The sequence below is a fragment of the Microplitis mediator genome, chromosome 9 (assembly GCF_029852145.1).
Source record: "Microplitis mediator isolate UGA2020A chromosome 9, iyMicMedi2.1, whole genome shotgun sequence".
Lineage (NCBI taxonomy): Eukaryota > Metazoa > Arthropoda > Insecta > Hymenoptera > Braconidae > Microplitis > Microplitis mediator.
Window position 1 is genome coordinate 9,570,985 of NC_079977.1, and position 13,948 is coordinate 9,584,932.

At 32.6% G+C, this 13,948-nt stretch overlaps 1 protein-coding gene across 6 annotated transcripts in view; it reads left to right on the forward strand.

The window, feature by feature from the left end:
* Positions 1-13,948, forward strand: part of LOC130674864 (potassium voltage-gated channel subfamily H member 8) — a 535,814-nt gene that overhangs the window by 395,997 nt on the left and 125,869 nt on the right. The window lies entirely within an intron of this gene.

The following is a 13,948-nucleotide window of genomic DNA, read 5'->3' on the forward strand; positions in this document are numbered from 1 at the left end:
TGCCCATTCAACTGTTTCCACGACATTTTTGTTTGTTAAACGATAATCTGCGTGCGACAAGTAAATTTGAGTGCGACAAGTAAACTTGTCGCACACAAATTTACTTCTTGTCGCATGCAGATTATCGTTTAACCCACAAATATGTCGCGGCAACAGTTGAATTAGCAAAAAGCTACTTGGAGAATAAAAAACAGCGAGCACTAAGATAGTACTTGTATTGCATTAATGATAAAAAAAACTGTGTTCAATTCGTGCGGTGTTGTCGATTACCCACTCGAGCGAATGAGCGCACTCATTTCGTTCGTGCGCTCAACTTCGTTCTCGTGGGCAATCGACAACTTACCGCACTAGTTGTACAATATACTATTATTACTGTATCTTAAGATTAATTCAGGCTGGAATTTATTCCGTCAGCCGCATTAATTCCTAAGTTAGAAATTCAATCAATTTACTCGAATAACGTCAGTGAAAGTCAGGATCCGCGTGACGCCAACTCACCGGCCAAATTTCTAGTCAAACTGTAATTAAATTCTAGTCATTAAGTAATTTTAAGTTAATTAATTAAAATATCTAAATAAAATGAAGTCATAAAAAGGACGCTAGAATTGTGATATATTGTTATTGAGTAAGATGGGAAGAAACGGATTATTTTATTGTGAAGTAAATTAATGTATAAAAATAGTGGCAAATTAACTAGTGTGAAAATTATAAGAAAAATTAATTAATTAATACTTAATTTAAACAACAAATTAATTAATTAATATGTGTAAAATCAGTGGGTTGATTGGAAATTAAGGGAGTGATAAATTGTAATCGGAATGAGTTAATGTGGAAATTTTATATTGGTAATTTAGTTGAATTAGAGTCATAAAATTTTGGGTGAAAAAGATTGTGATGATATTAAAGGTACAAAAGGGAAACAGAGTTTTAAGTAGAGTCAAGTAATGTTAATTAAAAGGAATTGTGTCTGTGATTTAGGTCCGGTGGACAAAAATATAAGTTAGGTTTAAGATATGTCCGGTGGACTCTAGAAATAAGAAATGCGGGTTAACGTCCTGTGGACGGTTTTTTAAAAATAAAATTTAAGAAAAATAAGGTTTAGCGTCCGGTGGACGGTTTTTTATCAAGGTTTATTAAGGTTAAAGGTTTAACGTCCGGTGGACGGTTTTTTAACGAGAGTGTGTGTGTGAATGTGTTACGTCCGGAAGACGCTTAAAATACGTGTGTGTGTGTGGGAGTGTGAAAAACGTCCAGGGGACAATATTTAGTTTTGTCATAAGTTTAGTTTGTCACAAGCATAGTTTGTCATAAGATTATTAATTGTCATTAAGGGAAAATAAATATAAAAGCAAGGCGTATAATTAATAAGAAATTGGAATTAAAGTTTTAAATAAATTTATTTCAGCCTATTTAATATTCCTCTCCTCTTTCACAAAACTATAATTTTACAACGACCCTGAGCATCTAACAAAATTACATTAAAATCCGGTTTTGGAAGGCCGAGTACATTTTCCAGTGACGCCCTAATATTCGTCTATAATACTTAGGTGCAACCAAACTTGGCAAGCTAAACACTTTGTCATAAATTCTTGGATATACGTATGCCTGCTTGGATATGAATTATTTTTACATCTATATAATCACATACATACAGTTGAATCTGAGCAGATAAAACTATATGTACTTGTATATGCTTGGATATAAATCTTTATATCTGCTTATATATAGTTGGATCTGAGCAGATATACTTATATATGCTTGGATATGCGTATATCTACTCGGATATCAACCTTAATACATCTGTATATCTGCTCATATATGATTACCCGTACGAAAAAACTATATACTGCTCGAATATATAGAAGAATATATGAAAAATATGGGAACGTATATGGCGGCCAAATTATATATATGATATTTTATACGAGTTAACATATAATAGAAATTATATTTTTTTTTACATATAACAATATAATCATAGAGTATATATTAAATTATATTTTCTCATATATATGGACTAATATATGTAGTAAATATATGTAAAATTATATTGTTTTCTATAAGAAAATGTATATGGTAAACTATATAATGAAATATATGTGAAAATATATGATAAAATGTATTTTTGCCATATATTCTCATTTATATTTATCGATATATATAGATATCGATATAAGTATAATAATCTCCACGGAGAAAAATTAATTATTCTATCTACAATACAAAATTTATAACTTTAACTATCTAAAATGGTGATAGCATTTTTCAGTGGTTATAATGATTAGTTTTATTATTGAAAACGATAACAGTTACAATTGATGATGGTAACGGTTACTATCAAAGATGCTTATTGTAATTATTAAAAATTATAATTGTTACAATCGAAGATGGTAACCATTACCATTCAAAGTTGTAAAAATTCTTAACTAAGAATGTGTGTGTGCATGAGTGCGATCGCGTGTGTGTGTATGTGTGTGTATGTGTGCAGACGAGTGTGCGCATGTGTGTGTGTGTACATGTGTGCGCAAGGGTGTGTGTGTACATGTGTGCGGTTGAGTATGCGCATGTGTGCTTGAGTGTGTGTGTGCATGTGTACGTGCGTGGGTCTATGTGTGTATGTGTGTGCTTGGATATGTGTGTGCGCGGGTGTGTGTGTACATGTGTGCCCGCATGTGTGTGTGTATGTGTGCGCGCATATGTGTGTGTGTGTATGTGTGAAATTAATCACTTCCCCAGTTAAAGAAATTACACAAGGACAAGCGTAAGACTATAAAGTTGATATTAAAATTTTTTATTAGCTTAGATGGTCATTATTAGTTAGGCTGATAGTAACTATTACCATCAGGTTATTAAGAATCCCACCAAAAACAGATTCTCTGCAAAAAGTTGCACCAAGTACACGTTCAACATTAATCTTAGACTACATTAAAAATCATGTTCTTACAAAAAAAACTAAAATCATAAGAACACCAAGTACCTTAAATTTTTGTCAATTTATTAAAAAAAAAAAAATTGTCACTATAAAAATTAAAAAAAAAAAAAATACTTGAACGTACTTGGTGTGCGTTATGCAAAAAATTAATTATTCGGTCGTGTTATATCTTTTGAATGTTTCACAGTTGAATAATATATTAAACTGCCTTTAACCGCGCACATCAAGTACGTTCAAGTATTTTTTTTTTTTTTTAATTTTTATGGTGACAACCTTTTTTTTTTAATAAATTAAAAAAAATTTAAGGTGGTGTTCTTATGATTTTAGTTTTTTTTGTAAGAATATTATTTTTAAGGGCGGGGTAAGGGTTTTCACTTTCGAAAAATCGATTTTTTTTTTTTTGTTTGATCTTATTGTTGAACATTTCAAGAATATGTCCTCAAAATTTTAATCCGATTTAAGCAATATTCTTGAAGTTATTGTTTAATTAGTCTCGGGGCCTTTAACGCTCTAACTCTAATAGCTACGGGCGGTTGGGATTGCAGTGCAGCTGTCGAGCAAGTATACAGGTTATTCATTGCTATTGTCCTGATCCCATATCCAGTTTTAAAAATATTTCATTTAGTAAAGCCAGGTCACTAAAACCATGTAGATATATTTTATATTTGTATGTTTACTATACACTACATTATTTTAAAAAAAGAAACGAGCTTCAGTTAGTGACTATACGTTCGACCGTGCACTTGTAGTTTTATTTTTTCAAATAATTTCCTGAGCAATAATGCCGAGAGTAAGTAAAATTTCACGAGAAGTCCGTCAAAGTGGAAGGACCTATCTGTGTCGATCAAAAAAAAGATCAAACCCGAATAAAAAAATAAAAGATGAGGCTACCATCAAAAGTGCTTCGGCGAAGAAAATACAACTAAATACGAGTGCTAGTGTACCGGAAGATGTTGAAAAACATTTTAGAATCATAGATTTTTTGCTTGTGTTTTCAACCATCGCAAGTTTAGTAAAATGTGCTCAGTGTGATGGTCCAATCGAGTTCAAGAGCTGTGAAAAAGAAGGAATTGGCTTCCAAATCCAAGTCAAATGTACAAATTGTGATCCACGCTTTATACCGTCGAGTGAGAAAACTGGTCATCGCTATGAAATCAACACTCGTTTTGCCTTTGTAATGCGTACATTAGGTTTGGGTTTAGCAGGCTGCAATAAATTTTGCGGGCTCATGGACATAGCAAGTAGTTTTCTATTAAAACAATCTTATTTGGATCTCATGAAATCTATTTGCTGCAGCATCGAAACGACTGCTGAGAAATTTCTTGTCTCCGCCGCAGACGAAGAAAAACAGCTAACACGTGCAAATTCGGAGTCAGACACTTTGACCGTTTCTGGTGACGGCACGTGGCAGACGCAAGGTTTTAGCTCTTCCTTAAGCGTCACTTCCTTGATTGGATATTGGTCTGGAAAAGTTATCGATATTTTCGTAAGTAGTTCGCACTGCCAGGCTTGCAAATTATGAAGAAATCAATTAAATACTGATGAATTTCAAGATTGGTACGAAGAACATGTTGGAAAAGATGAATGCCAAGCAAATCACACCGGACCATCAGGTAATATGGAAGTAAATGCTGTCATCGAACTGTTTCGCCGATCAGAAGAAAAATACGGAGCGAAAATCAGCAACTATATTGGAGACGTAGATAGTAAAACTTACGGCAATTTAGTAAAAGCTAAACCTTATGGTGAAAATTTTATTATAAATAAAAAAGAATGTGTAGGTCACGTGCAAAAAAGAATGGGTAAACGTCTACGTGATCTAGTAAATAAAACTGTTGAATATAAAGTTGTAAAAACCGGAAAAAATGCTGGTAAAACAAGACAAAGTAAATTACTCGGTGGCAAAGGAAAGCTCACTGGAGAAGTCATTGATAATTTGAGTCGATACTACGGAGCAGCAATCAGACATAATTGTGATTCTTTAGAAGGAATGAAAAATGCAGTCTGGGCAACGTTCTACCACCAGCAGTCAACAGACGATTACCCTCAATACCATAAGTGCATGAGCGGTGAGAACTCGTGGTGTTCGTATCAAAAAGCTTTGGCCACAACAGGAGTGGAAAATTCCAATCATGACTACACTCCACTTCCACAAGATGTCATAGAAGCGATCAAACCGATTTATGAAGATTTGAGTAAAGATGAACTTCTAGAAAGGTATCTTGGAGGTTTTATTCAAAATGCCAACGAAAGTTTGAACCAGCTGATTTGGAGAATTGCACCGAAATAATTATCTGGCAGCAGACAAATTGTTGAATTTGCATCTTATGTAGCTGCATGCACATTCAATGAAGGTGCTGGTGCTCTTCTAACTTTTCTGTCTGACATGGACGTCAGTGTCGGCCCAAGCGCTCACGAGTATGCATCATCTACGGACAGCAATCGCATTGATAGGGCCGAGTTCCAAGCTGTGCAGCAGAGCAAAGAAGCCAGAATAAAACGAAGACTTGAAAAAAAACAGGCTGAAGACATCGACAATGCTGAAGGATGTGTGCTGTATGGAGCTGGAATTGATGATTCTGTGTAAGTTTAAAAAAACAAATTTTTTTCTTCACTTTTTTGCTTCATAAACTTTAAACGCGTTTTTCTCAAAACTACTTTTTCGAAGTCCGTGTTCACTGCCATTTGAAAACTACTCGACCGATTCATTTCAAACTTTGTACACATTTTCTTCATATAAAATACTTCCCCCCTACGTTTAGTAAAAATTTTTTTTTTTAACATTAAGGGTGTTTCCCACCCACAAAATGGCGGAAATTTTAGTCGAAAATAACGGTTCACACTTTAGATGGCCGCCAAAAATTTTTAAATTAAAAAAAAAAATAATCGGAGAACGTTGGGGGGAAGATTTGTTTATAATTTAACTAAATTTTTATGGTTTTTCATTTTCAGATAATTTCCGGCCGAGTTACAGTGAACACCGCAAATTGTTTTTTTTTCAAGACGTCCTGGGGGAAGCTCTGTCACGGGCTAATGGTTTAATATTTTTGCATGAAAAATTTACAGAACATAGTCAAAACTATGCTCAATAATGTATAGAAGGTTTGAATAAAATTGCTCAATCGATATTTGAGATAAAAAATCACAAAATAAGTGTTTTTTTTTACGCTGAAACCCAGACCCCTCCCTTAATGTAGTCTAAGATTAATGTTGAACGTGTACTTGGCGCAACTTTTTACAGAGAATCTGTTTTTAGTGGGATTTCATTTCTTATTGTAGAACAATTAATCGGTCTGAAATATTTTTAAAATACAAATAAACCAATAACAATAAAACTGTTCCTAAGACACAGTTTATTATTTGTTCAACGATACTTAAATCTGATAGTCAATGACAACTATCCACATTATATTATGGATAAACCGATTTTGATCTTTGAGGTGTCATTCGACGCGGCTTGTTAATGTCTTGAAGCCATAAAAATTTGAACTTAATCGGTAGGGTGCGTTCAGAGATATTTCAAAACGAAATTTTTTCGAAAATGTTTTATTCGGATAACTTTTAATTTGCTCGATGGATTGATTCCAAAATCTAATCAGCTTTAAAACTCTATAAGCCGCGTCGAATGCCACTTCAACCATCGAAATCGGTTTATTCGTTCAAGAGAAACCGTTGACGAAAGAATTCAACAAAAACAATTTTTTTTGGTTTTTTCGACATTTCTCAAAAACCACTCTATAAATCGATTTCAAAATTTTATCAGCTTTAGAACTTGATAAAACACGTCGATTGCCGCCTCAACTATCAAAATCGGTTAATTCGTTCGCGAGATATCGTGGGAGAAAGAAATGCTGAAAAATGGTTTTTTACAAAACAATGGCATACAAAAGTACTTGCGAGCTCGAAGAGCTCGAAAATGTATTCACAATAATGTTTTCGAGCTCAACAAGCTTGAAAACAGCGGGAAGTTTTGGGGCTGGCCCGCAGGGTCAACTTATAGACCGATTTTTTTTCTAGTAACAAAGATTACTTCTAAATTGATGAAAAATTAACCGCAAATTTTTTTTCTGACTTTTATTGTCAAATTGTCAGCGATTTCGGGCATCAAATTTCGGTCATTTCAAGCTAAAGTGGCTATTAAGAATAGTTGTCATTAACCCTGATAGCCACCTTATCTACGAATTAACTTCAAGCTTATGCCGCATTTTAAAGCCAACTTAAAAGAAAGTGTTGGAGAGCAAACAGTTACCTTTAAGTTGACAGTAAATTGTCTGGAACTTGAATTCAATTTGACTACAAGTGTTACTGTCAGACAATGACGTTAAGTTGATTGAAAGTTTCACTTCAAATTGATGGCAAGTTTTTCTGTTAAATTACATTCAGATGACGGCAGTAAATTTGCATCAACTTGCTCGCAATAATTTTGCAGCCGAGGCTTGCCAGAAACTTGTCGTTAAGTTAGCCGTAAATGTTTCACTGCATAATATGCTAAGCAATTATATTTAGAGTGTGGCTATCAGGGAACGTTTGCCCGCTTTTGGAAAGTAAGTTAACAGAAAGTGTTGCCGGAAAGGTATAGGGAGACCCTCCGATAGCTGAATTGCTTCCGAATTCATAGGTGATTTTCAACATGCTGTAACTCGGTGAAAAATGGTCGTATGAGAAAACTAAAAACAGCAAATTGTAGCCTCAAATTTTTAGTTTTTAGATCTGGACCTCAAAATTTTTTACCATGTACGGTTCCGGAGTAATCATAAGAAAACCAACGAAAAAAAAATTTTCAAAATTTTTGCTGGTCTTTCAATACCTCTATGGGCGACAATAAATTTTTTTGAATAATCCGACTGTCTAACTTTTCTAGGAAATTTTATGCCCTTTAATTTGGTGGCCTAAAAAAGTCTCTACGACGATTTAGCGCCGAGTTATCATTGATCAAAGCAAAAAAGTCCATTTTGGCTTTGATAATCAATAACTCCGAATGTATTGGTCGTACAGAGAATGAAAGCAGGGTTTTAAAAATTAAAAAACATTCTCTATAAGGGAAAATTAGTGGCATTTGATAGAAAAATTTTTTTTAATGCGATATTGTTTAGTGAAAAACAGGTCAAAATTCACAAATTTAAGGATATTCGGAAATCTTGCTATAACTTTGGATATAACGGATGAACAAAGGATATCTTCGTCTTTTTTTCAACCTCAAAGTGTCCTGAAAAAACCCTGAAAATTTCAAATCGCTGCGATTTTTCTTTCTTAGTGCCCCGAAGCTTTAAATTTATCGATTTTGTCAAAAATCACCATAATTGGTAGTATCTCGGTTTCTGTTCATTTTTTCGATTGGAAAATGTTTTTTTTTACCGATAATCTTCATTTCTTCGATCAAAAAGATCGATTATCGAAAAAAATTGAAAAAAAAAAAATTTTGAAAAAATTTATACATACAATTGTCTACAATTAGACGGTAAAAAAATACTTAACAATTTTTCAAGTTTTTTCTAATCAACTTTGGAAGTGAATTTGCATTCTAATTCGGGCAGTAAATTTACGTCAAAGTCAATAGCAAGTCACATACAGATTGTCGTAAAAAATGGAAAAGTCCGAAGTTGAAGGAAATTTGACGAAAAATTCAAGGAAACATTTGTAAAGTAAACTTCTGCTAAAGCAAACTGTGCTATTAGGGATTAAGTAGAAACCGTTCCAACACATTGAGACAGATGGCGTCTCGAGCTCTTTTTTCCAAGCAAATAACTCCATTCTGGGCATCTTTATGCGCACGCTGTATAGTAGAGTATTTCAAACACAATGTAAGCGATTCAATGCATTTAATTAATTAAAAAAATGTTTCGTTATTGAAATTAGTAATTATATGACATACACTAATGGAAAAAATTAAAGGATCAAAAAAAAATTCTAAATTTTTAGGCGATTTTCAACAGGCCCTCACCTTTGAGAGAAATGGTCGTACAAGAAAAAAAAAGGAAATTGTAGCTCCAAGTGCCTACTTTTTGGATTAGAACTTCAAAATTTTTTAGCATCAGCAGTTTTTAAGTAATCTTAGAAAAACCAGCGACAGAAAAATTTTCAAATTAAAAATTATTTTTTTTTTGGTCTCCGGGCGTGGAAAAAATTATCTTTGTTTAACCACTATGAGGATCGGATACCTTTATTATTCAGCTTTAATTTCTTTTTTTATGGACCTTGATATGTCCACTTCTCGCCGAGATATCGGTCTTCATATGGAAAAGGATCCTTTTGTCTTTGATTATCGACATCTCAGTAACCAATGATCGCACAGAAAGTTAATAGTGGGTTTTAAAAACTTGAATAAATTCCATTCAACGATTAGCCATTGCTTTTTCGAAAAAAAAATTTTTTCCTATCGTCACATGAATTTCAAAATGGCACAAAAAAAGGGCTTTTTGTGGGTTTTTGGAAAATTAAGCGCTGAAACGAAAATATTGTGGAATTCGATAATGTTGACTCTGCATTTTACAGTTCAATATGTCCACAAAAACCCTGCAGAGAGCCAGATTAATCCAACCAGCCGTTTTTTTGTTTCACGCGATCAAATTTTTGAAAAAATTAAAGGATCACGTTTTTTGCTCTGAAAAGCTCATAATCTTTAACAAGATGAAAACAAACATTTTTTCTGAGCTTTGAACACAATTATATTGCAGACAGTGCTTAAATTTCCAAAATAGAAAAACTTTTTTTTCGAAACAAAATTTTCAAAAAAAAAATTTTTTCAAAAAAATTTTTTTTTGGAATAACTTTAGGAAATTTACAAAACTAACTCCCAATAATTTTTAACACGTTTACGTCGCTGCATTCCGTGATTTTACTGATCTCTCAGTCATTAAATTCAAAAGAAATTTTTTTTTTTGAAAATTTTCTTTCGAAAAAAAAGTTTTTCTATTTTGGAAATTTAAGCATTGTCTGCAATATAATTGTGTTCAAAGCTCAGAAAAAATGTTTGTTTTCATCTTGTTAAAGATTATGAGCTTTTCAGAGCAAAAAACGTGATCCTTTAATTTTTTCAAAAATTTGATCACGTGAAACAAAAAAACGGCTGGTTGGATTAATCTGGCTCTCTGCAGGGTTTTTGTGGACATATTGAACTGTAAAATGCACAATCAGCATTATCGATTTCCACAATATTTTCGTTTCAGCGCTTAATTTTCCAAAAAATCACAAAAAGCCCTTTTTTTGTGCCATTTTGAAATTCATGTGACGATAGGAAAAATTTTTTTTTTCGAAAAAGCAATGGCTAATCGTTGAATGGAATTTATTCAAGTTTTTAAAACCCACTATTAACTTTCTGTGCGATCATTGGTTTCTGAGATATCGATAATCAAAGACAAAAGGATCCTTTTCCATTTGAAGACCGATATCTCGGCGAGAAGTGGACATATCAAGGTCCATAAAAAAAGAAATTAAAGCTGAATAATGAAGGTATCCGATCCTCATAGTGGTTAAGCAAAGATAATTTTTTCCACGCCCGGAGACCAAAAAAAAAAAAATTTTTAATTTGAAAATTTTTCTGTCGCTGGTTTTTCTCAGATTACTTAAAAACTGCTGATGCTAAAAAATTTTAAAGTTCTAATCCAAAGAGAAGACACTTGGAGCTACAATTTCCTTTTTTTTTTCTTGTACGACCATTTCTCTCAAAGGTGAGGGCCTGTTGAAAATCGCCTAAAAATTTAGAATTTTTTTTTGATCCTTTAATTTTTTCCATTAGTGTATATATTCGTTTTTAATATCTTTAAAAATATATAACATTGAATAAATGACATAAACACATCGATAGCTAAGAAATTACTCTCAAGTCCATGTTCTCACTACTGTTGTTTAGAGAATTGCCAAGCATGTGCAGTACGGACAAAATATCTCGGAAAAGAGAGAATAAATATAGTCAGTGCCGTGGTTTTGGTACATTCTTTCCTATATCAACTGGCCATATAGTAATATTACATATATGCAGCCTCATTACAAAATTTTTCCTAATAGCTAATCCGACTCCAAGTTAACGGAAATCTACAGCCCTAATTTGAAGTCAAGTTGATTGCAAAAAGGTGGTGCACAATTTGTAAACGCTGGTTAGTTGACGATTCGTAAGTTAACGTTTGTTCTTCGGAATTAAATTTTCGCTCAAAATCAAAATCTACAGCCAATATTAGATAGCAAAATGAATCAGGCAAGACTAACTGTTAAGCAACTCCCGATATCTAGGTTACTGAAACCAAACCAATTCATACTAAACAGCACATGGTCATGTAATTAAAAGTCTACGAAACTTTTACCAATTTTTTGATCGTAAAGCACACTCTAAAAATTAAATTGATAATTTATATGTTGAATAAAAGTTCACAATAAAAAAAAAATATAATAAATTATATATATATAAAATTATATATAAAAATTATATAATGAAAATAATGATTAAAAATAAATGGAGCAATTGAGGTGTGCACTTTTGAATTTCCCAACATTTACTATTATATTTGTGTCAGCGATGGATTGTTAAGTGAAAATTAGTTACGTTTTATTTCTAAGAACAGTATATCAGCCTTTTTGGCATTTTTAGGCCATCGTATTGTTTTAACATTCAAATTATCAATTTCTACCCTAGTTGAGTTATTTTTTATAATTGCATTGAAATTATTTAATTTCTTATTTTCACTAGAATAAAATATGGCACTTACTACGTGGTATGATTGATTACAGAGAACTACTTTAGATAATGGAACAGATTTTACAAAACTTTTTTTTGGAATGATTTTAGAGTTCTTTAAAAGTGATACATTTAATTTTACAATTACTATGTCTTGGAAAGAACTAAATGAAATTTTACTCTTACTTTGCTTTTCTGCTCTACAATTATTACAGAATTTCAAGTTATCAAACCAATGTCTGTATGATTTATCAATTAACTCTGGCAAATTATAAACTTTACTTTCATCCAATATCTCAAGAGATAAAATATAATCTAAAATTTCGTACGAATTTGTATAGTTAAAAACTGTACACCGATCAGTACGTATTAACTTATATTGTACTAAGCTACTAACATCATTGTTTTCACTACAAATTGTTCTTAGCAAGACTGATGGATCTATTTCTTGATTGGAACTTTGTTTTTTCAATATTGAATCTTTAATAAAACTCGATTTCAATATGGTTTCGTTAGTTATATATGTATTTAATAAATTTCGCGAGATCGTATTTTGATCTACACTTTTACATTTACTTTGCAGTAAAGATCTTAATATTTTACTGTTAAATATACATTGAATAACAGAATTTTTAGAACTAGAAATACCATCAGAGTTTTCAATACCATGAACTGATAATAAATCTGCACGTAAAGTTTTTGTAGTACTCTTTTGCTTATTGAGAACAGGATTATATTCCTCAATTCCCCAAATTAAATCCCATACTTTAGGCCAACGTTTTTCTTTGATTCTAATAACTGGAAGATCAGGCCTATAAATTTTTCTTCAACGATTATATTCTTCTATTGCTGCTGAATTTGATTTGATAGAATGTGGATCGAAATTGATCAAATGCAATCCTTCGATTTTTGTTACACGTGAAAAAGCTACGTAAGATTGACCTACATTAAAGACAGTATTTCCTGCATCAACAATAGCATTGTTTAAGCTTAAACCTTGACTTTTATGGATGGTGACGGCATAACTAAGACATAATGGGAACTGCTCTCTTATAACAAAAGCCTTATCTAAAATTTGAAACTTAACTTTGATTCTTTCAATAGCATTTTCTACGCCATTTCCGAAGTCTACATTAACAGATTGTATAGTATTGTTTTGAACTGATCTTGTGATTGATTTAACAGTGCCAATAGCACCATTAACGAGACCGAGACTGACAGCGATATTACGTCTTAACATTACTTTTGCACCTATTTTGATCTTAATAACCTTTGCAAGTCCAGCAGTTCTGCTTGCGTCTTCCTCTATGTTATCTAAAGTATCAGAAGCTTTTTTCTTTAAAAATTTTGGACAGTCGATATGATCACGAGAGTTAAGAATAATTTCATCAGATAAAATTTTTTGTAACATTTTTGAATTAATAAGATCCCTCGCAGATTTGAATCACGGTGGAAACACCGTGGAAGTGTAAACACCGTGGATCCACCGTGGTTACCCGGTGGGCTTGTTCCATTTCACCACCGGGTATGCACAGTTTATCCACTGTGATTACGCGGTGTATCTACCGTGATTCCACGGTGGCTTGACCACTGTGTATGCACGGTGTTTCCACTGTGATTACGCGGTGTATCCACTGTGATTCCACCTTGATTCAAATCTGCGAGGGATCACATTGTTTACAAGTAGGTAATAAGCAAACCGTATCTAATGGTAATTTATTTATATAATTACATATTTCATTTAATCTCTCATGATATGATAGTGAAGAATCGATATTAATTTTTCTTTTTTCTCGTAATTTAATGTCATTCTCAGTCATTGCACCAAACCGTAGTCGAGATAGTAATTCAGCATAAGCTTTATCTGTTTTTTGGCGCATGTTTATTGTCAATTCATCACAGGTAAATAAATTGATATATAAGTTACTACAACTCAATAAACCGATGTACTTTTCTACGTCTGATAATGATAACGTTTTATAAGCTGGATCTTCATGAACTGAAGGAAGTTGGAGTAAATCACCGAAAACAATTATGTGTTTTCCACCAAACCAATCATCAACATTATAAATTTCTACCAATCTCAAATGTATATATAATAAAGTAATATTAGATATCATTGATATCTCATCAATGATGAATAAGGTAACGTCTGTCAATTGATCTCGTAACATTTTCAAAACATTATCAGGTAACTGTTTATAACGTGGTGTGAAACCGTGTTCAACAGGTAACTGAAATACTCTATATGCAGTAAGACCGTTAATGTTAAAAGCTGCAATACCTGTCGGAGCTGTAACAATAGTTTCTTGATTCATTCCTTCTTTCATCAGACGCTTAATCGGGTG